Source organism: Schistocerca serialis, chromosome 9 (assembly GCF_023864345.2).
Source record: "Schistocerca serialis cubense isolate TAMUIC-IGC-003099 chromosome 9, iqSchSeri2.2, whole genome shotgun sequence".
Lineage (NCBI taxonomy): Eukaryota > Metazoa > Arthropoda > Insecta > Orthoptera > Acrididae > Schistocerca > Schistocerca serialis.
In genome coordinates this window covers 400697124-400713687 of record NC_064646.1, presented here as the reverse complement: position 1 = coordinate 400713687, position 16564 = coordinate 400697124, and positions in this window count along the sequence as shown.

Genomic DNA, 16564 nt, shown 5'->3' with positions numbered 1-16564 from the left:
CTCCGTGTCATCCTCAGGCAGTGCCGTCATTGGATACGGTATGTAGGGGTGTGGGGCCAGCATATCGCTCTCGCGGTAGTGGTAGTGATTGTAACCGCTACTAGTCGTTCGAGTAGCTCCTCAGTTGGCATCACGAAGCTGAGTTCACCCCGTTCCAGTCCTTCCATCAAGGAAATCTCCCAGGCAGTATCGGGAAATGAACCCGGACCCCCCGCACAGCAGCCAGCCGCGTTTACTACTCACCTACGCGGCCGGACACGAAAAAATTCTCACATTTTTCTAATTCGGTGTTTCTACAGTTTCAACGTTGTGGCTCCCATCCGACCCCTGCGGAGAAGGGTTATTGATCTTTTTTAAAAATAACTCCTCACCTAAAGCCCCTTTTAATTACCGTCTCTCTCTCTCTCTCTCTCTAGCTCTAGCTCTCTCAAAGAAGCCCGTGGAACACTTCTGTGCTAGTTTTCACTGAACATTCAAAGCTGAACGCCTCTTTTTTTTTAACCTTAGTTTACTTAGTGTACAGGACAGAAAAGCGTCATTCAAGGGAAGGATTGCAAGAGATACTCTAAACAACTCAGTTAAAAACGTTCAGAATGATAAAAAATAGTGATTTAGTTATCACCTTTTCCGTTAGGAATTTCACATGGCCTTATAGATACTGATTTAAGTGAAAGTGGGGCTTTATCTGTACTACAGAGCTGTCTCCTATGTTGTCCCTAACGCATTTATTATACTGCACTGGAGCTTTCCATTACTTCCACTTGTGATTATGGAAAGGGAATTGAGCGTACGGCATTGTGGGCCGGGAGTCCCCCATTCGGGGAAGTTCGGCCGCTGGTGCAAGTACTTATTGCATTCGACGTCACATTGGGCGACTTGCGCGTCGGAGATGGGGATGAAATGATGATGAGGACAACACAACACTGAGTCCCTGAGCGGAGAAAATCTCCTGCCCCAGCCGGGAATCGAACCCGGGCCCCATGGCGTGGCATTGCACCCTGCTGACCACTCAACTAACGGGGGCGGGGGGGGGGGGGGGACACTTAGGATTATCTACTAATCTAACAGAGCGTTGGTTATCAACAAATTAGTTTGAATTTGGAATCACACTTGCTATAGGCATTCGTTATTGGAAAACAATAAACTGGTAGCCAAGATCGCAGGAATTCTTTTTATTCCATGATTACCGGTTTCGGCGAAAACAAAGCCGCCATCATCTGATCGAGGGAGGAAAAAAAACTCTATAAAAGTGGGCTTGGATTCCACTTATATAACTTGTATGCATATAAAAATGTAGTTACATACGTTAGGACACATACGGGTTACAACATCAAGGCAAAAAATGGCAAACATAGCACATAATAATGGATACGATCCATCTATCGTCGACGTTAGACGTAAAAAGAAATAAAAATAAGAAAAATTATCTAGTAATCCGAAAAAAATATGTCCCTATGGCCTATAATGGTCCGATGTCAGATAAATTTGAACGACAGTTCCGTAAGTCAAACGTGGTGTTCGCATTCATTACAAAAAGTAACCTACGGTCGAACCTTAGAACTATTGTAGAAAGCCAAGCAGATAAATACAAAAGCACGGGGTTTTATAAACTACGATGCGGTGAGTGCGAAGGGTTCTATGTCGGGCAGGCAGGAGGGTCGTTTTTTATACGTTTTCGAGAACACACAAATGCACATAACGAGACTGCATTTGGAGACCATATGCGGGCGTCTAAGCATAAAGTGTTAGATATACGCCAAGACATAGAGTTTTTGCATAGGGCCCCCAAAGGAAAAAACTTGACATTCTAGAAAACATTTAATTTTATAGCAACAAAAATACCCTAACTTTTTGCTTAACGATCAACTCAGATCTGCAGACCATAATCTATTTAGTATTTTTGACGCAGTCCTATAGAGCCCATTGAAGCAACAGTGAACTATGGAAACACAGTCAACTCTTTTATGAATGTGCGGAGAATGAAGTATTTTAGGGCGATAGGCACCCCCTCCCCTCCCACCCCTCCCCCTCCCCCCCCCTCCCCCACCAGTTTCACGTTTTCTTCGTTTTGGTCATGTGATCGCCGCGTACACAAAAGAACAGGGTGTTTTAAGACTACGTAAGTATATATGGATAACTTTTTGATGTTGGTTTTGTTAGATGACTGTGGTTCATTTAATGAGGCTGCAACACAGTTGTACCTCTTATATTAAGTGGCTCTTAAGACCAAAACCCATAGGCTCATACGCAATGTGTATTTTATCAGTATGTGATATAAAACCAGACGGATATGCTTTTGTGTAACCCTGCAGTGTCCTTAAATTTGTCTGAGACTTTTGGTACGTTTTATATATGACCAGATAGACCTGCACTTGTGTAACTCGGCAGTGCCAGAAAATTTGCGTTTCTTTTCGGTATGTTTTATATGTAACCAGGCAGATGTGCATTTGATATGACCGGAAAAATCTGCGCTCATTTGCAAGGTGTGGTTTTATTGGTATTTTTATATATGACCAATCGGGTATGAACTGTGTAACCCTGTAATGTTCTTAAAATTTTTATATACTCTCGGTAGATTTTATATATCACCAGACTGATGTGCTGTGTATAACCCTGCAGATCCCATAAAATATCTACGTATGTTAGTATCTTGTTACGTATAGGACCAGACAGATGTACATTTTTGTAATTTCTCAGTTCTCATGAAATTTGCGTTTGCTTCTCGATATGTCGTATATGTGACCAGGCAGACGTACAATTGTGTAGGTCTGCAGCTTCCATAAGTTTTTTATATATTTACGTGATACAGTAATCTCTAGAATTATGTACAAGCCCTAATGACGCAGTGCTACCATGCACGCAGAGCCTGTTATGACACCCTGACATTCATTGGCGTCTCTTCTGCTAGCGCCATCTCGCGACGTGGCCTGTAGTGTAAGAGGTTCAAAGGCTCTGAGCACTATGGGACTCAACTGCTGAGGTCATTAGTCCCCTAGAACTTAGAACTAGTTAAACCTAACTAACCTAAGGACATCACAAACATCCATGCCCGAGGCAGGATTCGAACCTGCGACCGTAGCGGTCTTGCGGTTCCAGACTGCAGCGCCTTTAACCGCACGGCCACTTCGGCCGGCGTAGTGTAAGAACAGAGCCGGAGTTGCGGTAGTACCTAGCTTGCGCTTGTAAGTGATGGAGCCATTTAACATTTATAATGTCATCTCTCTCGCACGCCTATGTGCTACTTACAATTTTGTAACGCCTGCGTGTTATAGGCAACTATTAACATCACCATTGTTTGCCTTGATGTTGCAACCTGTATGTAACCTAAAGTGTGTAACTAAATTTTTATATGTATATATGTTATATAAGTGGAATCTGTTGTGACTTGGCAAGACAGCCAAGCCACTAGGAGATAGCCGAAAGGCACGCGTTTAAGCTCACGCAGGCTGGCGTGAGGTCTGGAACAGGTAAGGGAATTTATAGTAGCAAACAACGTAAGTAACTACTGGAATACTTAACTTTAATTCATAATTGGTGAACATCGGTCTGACGGTACATGTATCACAAGATAAATAGCAAATGATAATGGCGCCTTGCTAGGTCGTAGCAAATGACGTAGCTGAAGGCTATGCTAACTTATCGTCTCGGCAAATGAGAGCGTACTTTGTCAGTGAATCATCGCTAGCAAAGTCGGCTGTACAACTGGGGCGAGTACTAGGAAGTGTATCTAGACCTGCCGTGTGGCCGCGCTCGGTCTGCAATCACTGACAGTGGCGACACGCGGGTCCGACGTATACTAACGGACCGCGGCCGATTTAAAGGCTACCACCTAGCAAGTATGGTGTCTGGCGGTCACACCACATTCCTCACCCACAAATCGGCGGACGGTTGTGGCATAAGGCTTCCACCCGCCGTGGGGAGGACCCCATGTTGACGTATGCGACGAGGTGGGGAGCCCAACAACAGGCGAAGCTGTGCCACCCGCACCCTGCCATTCGGTCCGAGGGGAGCTAGGAAACGCCTGAAAACCTAGTTCAGGGTGCACGCCAACATGCGGTGTATGCGCCCGGAGAGAGACAGGAGGGGCCGAAGGGTTGACCCCCATCGAGCAGGGGCACCCGACGGGCGAAGACGACCAATGGTCCGGAGCGGGCAAGAGTTCCATGTCGGAGGACAACTGGTCACGGGAAGCGATCGGCGGCGCGTGACCCAAGGAGGCGCCCGTCGGTTGCAGCGACGCGTCCACTGCGGGCGTCGCCGGCGGGAGAACAGGCGGCGGCGCGTCGCCATGGGGCAAAATGGAAGGCAGCGTCGGTAACACCTGGGGATGAGGCGAGCCAGTAGATGGGTCCCCAGGGCGCTGACCGGACGGCACCGTCGCTGAAAGCAGACGGGGAGCGGCAGATCCCGTGCGACGACAGAGGCGCAGCTGATTGAGATGCCGACGCACCTCACCAGAGGTCCCCAAAATCGGAGACATAGCGCGGACTAGGCAGCGAAGAATGCGCCCTTCGAGCCAACGCCGTGAACCTCGACAGTTGCGATAATAGACAACGTCGCTTGGGGCAAAAGCAGGTGTCTGCCGCTGCACAGGAACCTGATGCGGCGGATGTAGCAAAGACATCAAGGTGCGATGAGGGCGACCGTGAAGCAACTCAGCCGGCGACCGACCATCTCGGGGCTGAGAGCGATACGAGGACAAAAAGAGCAATAACGCGTCCTCCCGAGAATGCGACTCTTTCAACTTCAACATCTGTGACTTGAAAGTCCTGACCAATCGTTCAGCGGCACCGTTTGACTGTGGCGAAAATGGCGCGGACGTCAGATGTTGAATACCATTGGCCTTGCAGAATGACTGAAATTCTGCAGACATGAATTGAGGGCCATTGTCGGAAACAATAGTCCGTGGAAGACCTTCAATGCAAAAGATAGCGGATAACGCTTGGATGGTGGCAGAAGACGTCGTGGAAGACATCTTGACAACAAAAGGAAAATTACTGAAGGAATCGACAACAACCAACCATCGAGCATTCCACAACGGACCAACAAAATCGATGTGTAAGCGTTGCCAAGGGAAAGTGGCTTTTGGTCATGCAAAGAATTTCCGCGGTGGTGCGGATTGTTGTTCGGCACACACCATGCAAGAAGAGCACATTTGTGTAATCGCAGCATCGATTCCGAACCAAGTACAGTGCTGACGAGCAAGTTGTTTCGTTCGCACTATACCCCAATGTCCTTGGTGGAGAAGCCATAAGACAGAGGAGTGTAACGAACGTGGGACCACGACCCTGGACTGATCATTATCAGAAAGCAACAGCAAAACACCACGTCGTACAAAAAGTCTCTCCTTGTGAGCAAAAAATCGGCGAACGAACGGATCCTCGATCCGTGACTTTGACAAGGGCCATTGCGTAGCAACAAAACGCAGAACGGTAGCAAGGACAGGGTCGACAGCTGTGGCTGTAGCTACACGACGAAAATCAATCGGAAACGATTCGACCACGTCATCGGTTTCCGAATCAATGAACATGCAAGCAATTTCGGAGGAATCGAATGCTCTATCCTCAGCAATAGGCAAACGGGACAACGCATCGGCGTTTCCGTGCTTAGCAGTGGACCGATACAAGATATCGTAGCGGTACTCCGAGAGGAAAATAGACCAGCGAATGAATTTCTGCGCTGTACGTGGAGGTACAGGCTTGTTCGAAAGGAAAAGCGATGTCAAAGGTTTGTGGTCTGTGATGATGGTAAAGTGACGACCATACAAGAAATCATGAAACTTTGTAACACCAAATACGAGAGCCAAAGCTTCTTTCTCGATCGGTGAATAATTTCTTTGCGCAGACGAGAGCAATTTGGACGCAAAGGCAATAGGGTCATCGTGCGAACCATCTTTGTGCACAAGCACAGCACCGATCCCGAAATCCGACGCATCCACCATCAACAAAAGGGGCTTCCGGGGATCGAATGGAGTAAGGTAAGTATTGGAAAGCAACGCCGATTTCAACTGGCGAAAGGCGCGTTCGCATTCCGTCGTCCAGACGAACGGAACACCTTTACGGCGTAAGCGATGAAGCGGAGCTGAAATGGAAGAGGCGTGGCGCACATAGCGATGATAATAATTGATTTTTCCCAGCACACTCTGTAGCTGCTTCGAATTCTGCGGCGAAGGCAAGTCTTGTATGGCACGGAGGTGCTCTGGACTGGGATGTATGCCTTGGGCATTGAGGACATGTCCCAGATAGGGTCAGTCACGAGCAAAAAACACACATTTGTCCTTCCGCAAGCGAAGACCATTTTGTCGCAAGACCTGAAATAATGTTCTGAGATTGGTTAAATATTCTTCTTCCGTCTTTCCGGAGATCACAATATCGTCCAGATAGTTTGCTGCAGTAGGGACCGACGCACAAACAGTTTGTAGATATTGCTGAAACAATGCAGGGGCGGATGCACACCCGAATGGCAATCTTTTGAATCGATACAAACCAAGATGCGTGTTAACCACCAAAACGCGCTGGGAGTCTTCGTCCACCGGTATTTGCAAGTACGCATCTGCAAGGTCCAGCTTTGAAAAATATTTACCCGGGCACAGTTTGTCAAAAATATCTTCCGGGCGCGGTAAAGGAAAAGTTGCAATCACTAGTTGTGGATTCACTGTTGCCTTGAAGTCCACACAAAGTCTCAATTTTCCGGAAGGTTTTTGGAACATTACTAAGGGTGATGCCCAGAGAGAAGCCTGCACACGTTCAATTACACGTTGTGATTCCAAATCGTGTAATATTCTTGCGACCTCATCACGCAATGCGCGGGGAACATTGCGCGCTCAGAAAAATTTCGGTGGCGCGTTTACTTTCAGTTCCAAATGTGCTTTATAGTTCTTAGCGCAACCAAGGCCCGGTGCAAAAATGTCTGAAAATTCTTCACATAGACGAGAAACACTGGCTGAAGGCACAGTCTGGTGCACTGATAGGACCTGATTGACTATAGACAAGTTAAACAACTGAAATAAATCTAAACCAAACAAGTTCACTGCAGAAGAAGAACGAAGGACGTAAAATGACACAAGTTTTGTTTGTCCCCTGTATGTTGCAAGAAGGCTGCACTGTCCTAACACAGGTATTGCTTGTCCTGAATAACTACTTAACTGAACATTTGCGGCACACAACGGAGGGGTGCCCAGCTGTTTATACGTGTCTTGATTGATCAAGGAAACTGCAGCTCCGGTATCGAGCTGGAATGGTATCACGTTGCCATTGTCCAAGTCTACAAAAAGTTTATTGTCCTGCTGACGACAAGAGCGACTGTCTCGTGCAACGTGAACTGACACTGGGACACAATCACTTGCGACTCGACGGGATTTCCGGCAATGTCGATGCACACTATTTGTGGGACAAACACAGTCACGATTAGAGAGAGTGGGACTGGGCGGAGTGGCATGAACTACATGAATTTCCATAGGCAAAGTTTCACGAGCCTGAGTATCCTTGGTTCGATTCCGATTCCGGAGCGAAGCAAAGAGCCTGGAATGGTTTTGAGCGTCCGATCGGAGCTTCTTCTGGCAAACACTTTGAACATGTCCTTTTTTATTATAGAAAAAGCAAATAGCCTGGCGTGACGGGCAATTCTCACGCGAATGTCTAGTAGCACACCGTGGGGATGATTTTAGCACTGCATTTGCTTGCTTGCGTGGCACACGTGGCGGAGAGCTTGGCGGCAGCTGCACGGACGGGCGCGAGGGCTGTTTACTGTTCCGTGTAGCTCGCCCGGCGGGCCGGTTAATGTGACACACAGCTGGTGACGTTTCAAATGATTCCTGAGCAAAGTCAAGTGTGTCTTGCCAATCCAGTATATCCATCACTTGTTGAAGGAGGGATTGACTAGTTTCAAAATCTGTTCTCATATACGAACATCAGAAACGTTCTGTGCAATAGCATCATGTACCATAGTGTCTGAATAAGGGAGTCGACATTCACAAAAGCACAATCCCTAGTAAGGCCTTGCAAGGTTGCAACCCACTCCTGATTAGTCTGTCCTGCCGTACGTTTGGTACGAAAGAAGGTATACCTTATTCAACTACATTGACTGATTCTTTGAAATATGCATCTAATGCAGACAAAATATCTGCGTAGGACAGAGTTGCTACGTCGCGTCAGGGAAATAATTTCACTATCACACGGTACGTCTGGACGCCTACGGATGCCAACAGAAAAGGCTGCCGCTCGTTACCTTGAATTCTGTAGGCGGCGAGATGGAATCCAAATTGGTGTGACCACTCCATCCAGCCTTCCAGTGCCGCATCAAAAGGACGAAAAGGTGGTGCAACTGCGTGTTGCAGCTGCGGGAGCGGTGGAGCGGTGGCGGCCGCATCGTTTTGCATTGCACGTTGACCCTGGACGAGCTGTCCAAGGGCATCCAGTAAGGCCTGCGTCTGCTGGTTCTGTAAGCGATAAAATTCGGACAGTACATCTGGAGATGGTGGCGAAGCCATTACACAAGTAAATCAGGGTATCAAGACGAACGCAAAATCCTCGTTGTCAGACTGTTGTGACTTGGCAAGAGAATCCAAGTCCACTTTTATAGTGTTTTCTGTCTCCCCTAGATCCGATAATGGCGGCTTTAGTTTCGCCGAAACCGGTAATCATGGAATAAAAAGAATTCCTGCGATCTTGGCTACCAGTTTAGTGTTTTATAAAAAACTAGATCACTCCCACAAGCGCTCCCTACAAAATTCATTAGTGTTTTATTAGGTGCAGTGACAACATTAATCCTGAGTCATGGATAAAAGGGACGTTTTCAACTAACATTACGACTGTTTTTCAATTGTAGCACTGAAGAGAGTTAGCTGGGATGCGCCGACAAATGCTTCCTTGGTAGTAAGTGGTAAAATACGGTGTCTAATTTGATTCACTCGCTGCTCATCCTTGGAAATGTGGGGATTCCGCCCATCTTTGTGCGTTAGTATTCGTACGACGCCACGGCATCACGGAGGACAACACTACTATTCCCTACTACCACTGTTCCCTGAATAGTACTACTATTCCCTAAATGTCACATGTCGGTAACTAGTTCGTAATATGCCACCTCCTTGTGATTTGTAGCAACTGCAGAGCCTAAATGTTTATAGCTGATCCAGTCAACACCCGAGCACGAATTAGTGAAAATAGTCAGCGATGCTATGAGTAATCAAAACTATTTTTTGCGGTGAAGTTGGATCAGCATTATGTATCATAGATGGTCACAATATCATAAGCTATCAGCAATATTATAATTTCTATAGCACTCTGGTTTTCCATTATGAGTCTGTCTTGCATGACATACCGTCTAATATACGAAAAAAATCATGTGTTCACAATTTTTACTGATCTTGCATTACACAAGGCACTAGATCGACTGAACTCTCAAACTCAAAAAGACTCCATCATCCCCTCTGGTGAAGCCTATGCTCAGTTGGATTTCATATGTGAAAACCAACTGTATTTTACACTAGTATCCTGTCAGCTTCCGCAGAAAATATTTTGTTACCTTAAGGAGACTTTATACTGGATACAAAATACGTTGCCTGGTAATATAGTCAAGCAAACAGAGAAGGGTATTTGCACAAACACACAGACTCCAAACTCAATTGTGTAGAATTCGATTTCTAGTTTATGCAAATGACATTGTACTAATTGCCGAAAATATTAATGATACACGTATTCCGTTTAAAGAATTTACATACATTTATGACAGATCGATTTGTTATGAAGAAAAGGCCATAGACTCTAGACTTCTGATAGTGAAAACCACGTTTCAGTTAACAAACACCATTTATAATATAAAATGCCATCTCCGGAAATGTAGAATCGACACTACACAACAGTGATCAAGTGAAGCGCACTGATAATCAGACACGACACAAAACGTAAAAGATGGCAATTATAACTAAAAGACCATAAAATTATTAGTAAAATATTAGCATACAGAAGATGAAGAATGGGAAGGCTACTGGTGCTGATGACATCCCAGCTGAATTATGGAAGATCCTTGGCCACAAAGGTGCCACAATTCTTAAAACCATATTCAACAGAATCATTGATGAGGATCAGGTTCCAGCAGTCTGGACAACTAGAGTCACACTACCAACCTGAAGGGGAAAAGGCAATGAAACCGAATAATCGCAGTATCGATTAATTCGACTGCTTTGTCACACTATGAAGATATCTGAGTGGGTTATAGACACCAGCTCCGTGCAACTGTTTCTGTCACCGCAAATTAATGCAGGACTACCAAAGGAAGTGGAAGCACAGATTCTATTCATGCCCCTCGGTTGATTAATCATAAACATCTTGAGAACAACAAGGGTATTCATATGTCACTCTTAAATCTGGAAAAGGCATTCGACAGTGTACCACACCAGCTTATTTGGCATGCATTACGATCTCACAACGTCCTTGAAGCCTACGTCCGATGGGTTGAGCTACTGTATCGAAATCTCACCGGCAATGTCCGGTGTGCATCGTGAACCTCCTTTTCACTGTCAGCTCAAATGGTTCAAATGGCTCTGAGCACTATGGGACTTAACATCTGAGGTCATCAGTCCCCTAGAACTTAGAACTACTTAAACCTAACTAACCTAAGGACATCACACACATCCATGCCCGAGGCAGGATTCGAACCTGCGACCGTAGTGGTCGCGCAGTTCCAGACTGAAGTGCCTAGAACCTCTCTGCCACTACGTCCGGCCCACTGTCAGCTCCACTGTTTATCCTCTGTATGGGCACTGTAACATACGACCTATAGTCGCCCCATCTTTGGTCACTCCTATATTCTGACGATGTTTTACCGGCAAGCGAACACTGTGAAAACCTCCAGGAATAGACGCAGCAATGGAATTGACGGCTTGGTTAATTTGTCCTCTGACTGAATGTCAAGAAGACAGTATACATGGAGTGTGATAGCCAAACCGATGGGACCATCAGATTTGGTGGAGAAGACCTGTAGAAAGCGGAGCAATTCAAATATCATGGCTCATTCACACACAGTGATGGTGAAAGTCTACCGGACGTCCGTGCCAGTGTTGACATTGCCCGAATGAAATGGCACCAGGTGACCGGCGTTCTGTGTGATAGCCGTATGCCTTTACACCTTAAGTCAAAGGTGTATAGGACTGTAGTACACCCAGTCGCAGTCTACGATTCGTTATGTTGCCCAACGACAACGAAGCATGAGCAGGCTCTCCGCGTGATGGAAATGCGGATGCTTCGATGGTTCATTGGGATTACCGGAGGTGACCATGGAACAAACGTCGACATTTGAGGGCGACTTGGAGTTGCGCCCAACTCAGGCAAACTGCGGGAAATCTGGTTAGAGTGGTACGGACAAGTCATGTGCAGCAAAGCAGGCTCGGTGGCAAGAACAGTTATGCACCTGCACATGAATGGCCGACGACCTCGTGGCAGTCTGTGTCAAGAGGAATTCATTAAAGCCACCTTTGAAGATACTCTTGACAGACCAAAATGGAGGCAGATGTGTCAACAGGCGAACCCTGCTATCGCGGGATAAACGCTAAGAAGGAGAACAAGATTAGGACCAAAAATAAATGATGGAATACGTCAGCAACACGAAATGCAGAAAGCTACACTCAAACCCCTAAAACCACCGTTATGCTGCCAACAAGAAAAATCTAGTTCATGGGACACACAAAGAATGTACCCAAACAGGCTAATTCATCAATTTCACACTTTTTGAAACATAGGGCTACTAGACATAACTGGCAAACAGAAAAAGACGTCAATGAATTAGGATCACAAAATGTGTAGGACTGAGATGCAGTGGGAAAAGCCACTTAAACACGGGGTTTCGACGAAGAAGAGATCAGTAAAAAAAGATGGAGTAATGGAAGCTTACATGAAAGAATACGTGGCTGAAAGGAACACCAAGAAGTTTTGATTTTGCGTGGTCCAAAGCGACTCTTATGCGGAAGAAGAACAAGAATAAGACAACGTATATTGACGAATCCAGGTTTTCGCTAGTCACTCTTACTACTCTTTTAAATGTGATGGATGGGACACAGATATACAATAAAGCTCTGCTGCATACTGAGTGATGAATCAAATACGTTCCGGGTATTTTGCTTTTATCTATAGCTAAATCCAGCGAAAGAAAATTTCTGTCTTCCTCATCCACGCGAAAGTCGAACAAAACGGGGCACGTACGAGATCCTTTGGTCAAATAATAGCAAAGGACTACATCGAAACTTGAAGGTGTTTTGGAGCCATTCAAAACATTCTTAGCAACTGTGAATCCAAGTTCAAAGAAAATCAGGAAAACATCGTTTCTCGATATACTTTGTTTTTTGACAGCATACTTCTCTAATTATAAGATACCCTGTTTTATCGTGTCTTAACTAATTCTCGTTCCTATCACTTCATATCCCGTTATGTTATTCCCATTTCTTCGCATAATATTAATTGATCTACTTTTCAATCCGGCTACATTTGGTGTTTACTTCTAATGACAGAACCTCATATATATATATATATATATATATATATAATTTTTTATTTGACGTGAAACACCAAAATTATGTAAGATAATACATTTTTTTGCTTATGCTTCGTAACTTTGTATTTTGTACGACATATAATACAGTTTACAGCATATTTTGCCGGCCGGAGTGGCCGAGCGGTTCTAGGCGCTACAGTCTGGAACGGCGCGACCGCTAAGGTCTCAGGTTCGAATCCTGCCTCGGGCATGGATGTGTGTGATGTCCTTAGGTTAGTTAGGTTTAAGTAGTTCTAAGTTCTAGGGGACTGATGACTTCAGATGTTAAGTCCCATAGTGCTCAGAGCCATTTTTGTTTTGTTTTAAATAGTACAAATACAGTCATCAAAAACAATTTCTCGTATCTTATAAATGTTTTTCAAAAGAATAAAATGAAACGTAAAACAATCTTTCATTGTTGACTTCTGTTTCTTGCACCACTCTACTCTTGGGCTTAGATGTTGCGAGGTTTACTGTACAACTCGCTATGCTGCTGAGGAAGGAATTGCTTCTCGCAATATTTTGTAGACAGACGTTATTTTGTCTGTTCACTTCTCCAACTTTGTCTTACAAGTTTTGAAACCCAAATTATCTCCTCCTATTACAAAGATGTTTCACTCATGCAAAAAAAGCTTACAAGCGCTCTGTTTAGCACACAAATTGTGCGTGGACTAAATAGAGAAGACACTTAGAACTCCGGAGGGAGCACTGCTTGGTGCAAACACCATACCATATCTAGTATTTTCGTAGATTTGGCACTTGGAACATGTCTACGGATAGTACAGAAAAACTCAACAGCAATGAAAACTTATTTTGTGAAAGAAATGGTATTTAGAACAGTGACATTTCCATTCTTCATTTGACTTCACCCAAGAATAATTAATCTACCTTCCAAACAGGGGTTGCCTGCTTGCTGCCAATGAATGACAACATACTCTGGAGAAAGTATAGAGAGCAAGCAATACTCTACAATATGTTTCCAAGTTCCAGCCAAGAAAATGAAATGAAATGAGCGTATGGCATCGTTGGAAGGGAGGCCCCATCCAGGGAAGATCGGCCGCTAAGTGCAAGTCTTATTTCAGTCGACGCCACATTGGGCGTCTTGCACGCCGTTGATAAGAATGAAATGATGAGGACAACACAAAACTCACTCTACGAGTGGAAAAAATCCCCAACCTGGCCGGGAATCGAACCCAGGGCTGTTGCATCGAAGGCAAGGGCGTAACCCCCAGCTAAGCAGGCCGACTCCAGCCAAGAAAAGAAGTTTAGGGCAACATGTGGCAGAACGAAGTAACAGTGTCTTTTGCCTCGTGTGTGCTGACATCTCTTTGATATTGTTATAATCATGTTGAAAGGTCGACGTAAAATATCTAACATAACATCTAAGCCATTACGTGCTATGTTCTTGCCTTTTCTGCGTCGATAAGTTTTTCGACACGTTCCTGTAGTATTCAGGCTTTAACATCTCACAAGTAAGTAAAAATATGTTTGTTACAATTAAACTAAGTAGTTACCACTGTCTTGATTGAATGCTCAGCTTCAGTTTTAGGTAATTTAAATACTAATGATGTTTCGTGGTGGTCACGAAATGTTGCATAGGTGAAAGAGTGGTACGTTGCAGAACGGGGTGGGACAGAACGGCATACTGTCCCGGTCAAATTAGTACACTTTTCTGACCCATATTAATTATTTCGACGTTTTTTCATGTTCCATACCAAATATTTTTTGATTTCGAGTCTACTAAAGAAAAATTACAGACAAATGTGGTCTGAATGCACGCAAGCACAAAAAATACCAAAAAGACGAAGTTTGGAGAAAGCTTCAAATGAAACAGTTTATAAAGAAATAGAACCAGTGACAAGTACAATGAAAAAGAAATGGATCTCTTCCCTTACACATTTAATGAGGACAACAGAAAATAGATTTAGCAGGAGAATAATTGAGATGTTATAGAATAATAAGAGCGGCATTATAAGGATCGCAAATATGAAGAACAACATGATGAAATTACAGATTGCAATAGAGGATTTGATAGGCAAGTAGAGGCGCTCAGGATACTACAGGACAATCTTATCACACAACCAATAAAAATTAACAAACAGAGAGTGCGAAGGATGATTGCTGATGACGAGAGAAGGGCACGATCTGAAAGAATGAAAACATATTGGGCCAACGAAATGCAGAATAACCTAATTCATAATATTGACTAAAGCGGTATAATGTTGGCCATGAAATAAAAATAAAAAGTCCATGCAAGAGGCTAGCACACCAGAGTTGGAATCTCCATCACAGAGAGTAGTTTCCAGGTTTCATGTCCAAGCTTATATTAACAATTCCAAAAGTAACACAGAAAAATAAACACGTGTAAAAAATAAAGAGGCAAAACAGCTATTTTTACCTTTTCTCTTGATTGGACGGAGCTAATTAATATAGCGCAAAAAGAAACAAAAAAGAAAACCAAGCCACATATGCCTACGTTAGCAAAAAGACGCCTTGTCCTAAAGCTGGATAAAAAATAAATTTTTTTAGTTATTTTTTATCCAGTTGTAGGACAAAGCGTCGTTTTGCCGAGGTAGTCCTGTATGGTTTGGCTTCCTTCTTTGCTTCTTTTTGCTCTATAGTAATTAGTTCCGTCTTATCAGGAGAAAAAGGTAAAAATACCTGTTTTTTACACATGTTTATCTTTATGTGGTCCAAATTCCAGAACATCCTCAAAACTAAAGCAGGCGTATTCGTCCAGTGATAGGGGCAAATTAGAAGCAGGTGATGAATTCCTCTATTGTCTTGGCTGCTTTGAAGACGGTAGGATCAGATGTGGAATGTGCCTCACGTGGGACCAGAATTCGTGTGAGGGGATCGACATTGAGGACGAGGTTTTCCAGGTATTCACTGTAGGTGAAGCATGAACATTTATAGTTTATGTGGCATTCACAAATAATTTTTGTATCTGAAATATATGTCAGCTGTTAGGATTTTCATTTACGACTATTTTTTGTGTGTGAAATATTATGATAAGAGGTCCGAATCAATTTTCTAGTACCTCAGACTGGCTGTTGAACATTGAGTACCCCGTTCTGCGACAGGTTCCCCGACTGCAATTCGTTGGCTAATTGCCATTAGTATGGACACCAGCATGAAAGAAAAAATTATCCAGTAGTCTCGTACATCTGAGAGAGCAGGGAAAAATATGTTCGACTATGAAGGCATATAATCTTATATGATTAAAAGTAAAGTTTGTAAGATCATTTGTCGATAATGTTGACTATGAGCCTTGGATGTCACCATCTTGAAAGAGTGCACTGATTCCTTCGGAGAGCTGCAGATCGTTTCTTACAAGGGAACCTCCCCATCGCACCCCCCTCAGATTTAGTTATAACTTGGCACTGTGGATAGGCCTTGATAAACCGAACACAGATCAATTGAGAAATCAGGAAGAAGTTGTGTGGAACTGTGAAAAAATAAGCAAAATATACAAACTGAGTAGTCCATGGGTCACATATGCAACATTACGGAGTTCGTGGATTCAGGAGTGCCGTGGTCTCGTGGTAGCGTGAGCAACTGCAGATGAAGAGGTCAGAGGTCCTTGGTTCAAGTCTTCCCACAAGTGAAAATTTTATTTTCTTTATTTTTGCATAGTTATTATCTGTCCGTTCGTTCATTGACGTCTCTGTTCTCTGTAATAAGTTTAGTGTCTGTGTTTTGCGACCGCATCGCAAAACCGTGCGATTAGTAGACGAAAGGACGTGCCTCTCCAATGGGAACGGAAAACATTTGATCGCAAGGTCATAGGTCAACCGATTCCTCCACAGGAAAACACATCTGATATATTATATACGACACTGGTGACGGCATGTGCGTCACATGACAGGAATATGTTGTCGACCGACCTAACTTGTACACTTGGCGAATGGGTAAAAAGACTCTTCTACCTTGCCCGATTTAGGTTTTCTTGTGGATGTGATAATTACTCCCAAAAAAGTGATGAAAACATAAGAGTTTGTCACATAAACTGGAAATAAAAAATTAAAATTTTCACTCGATT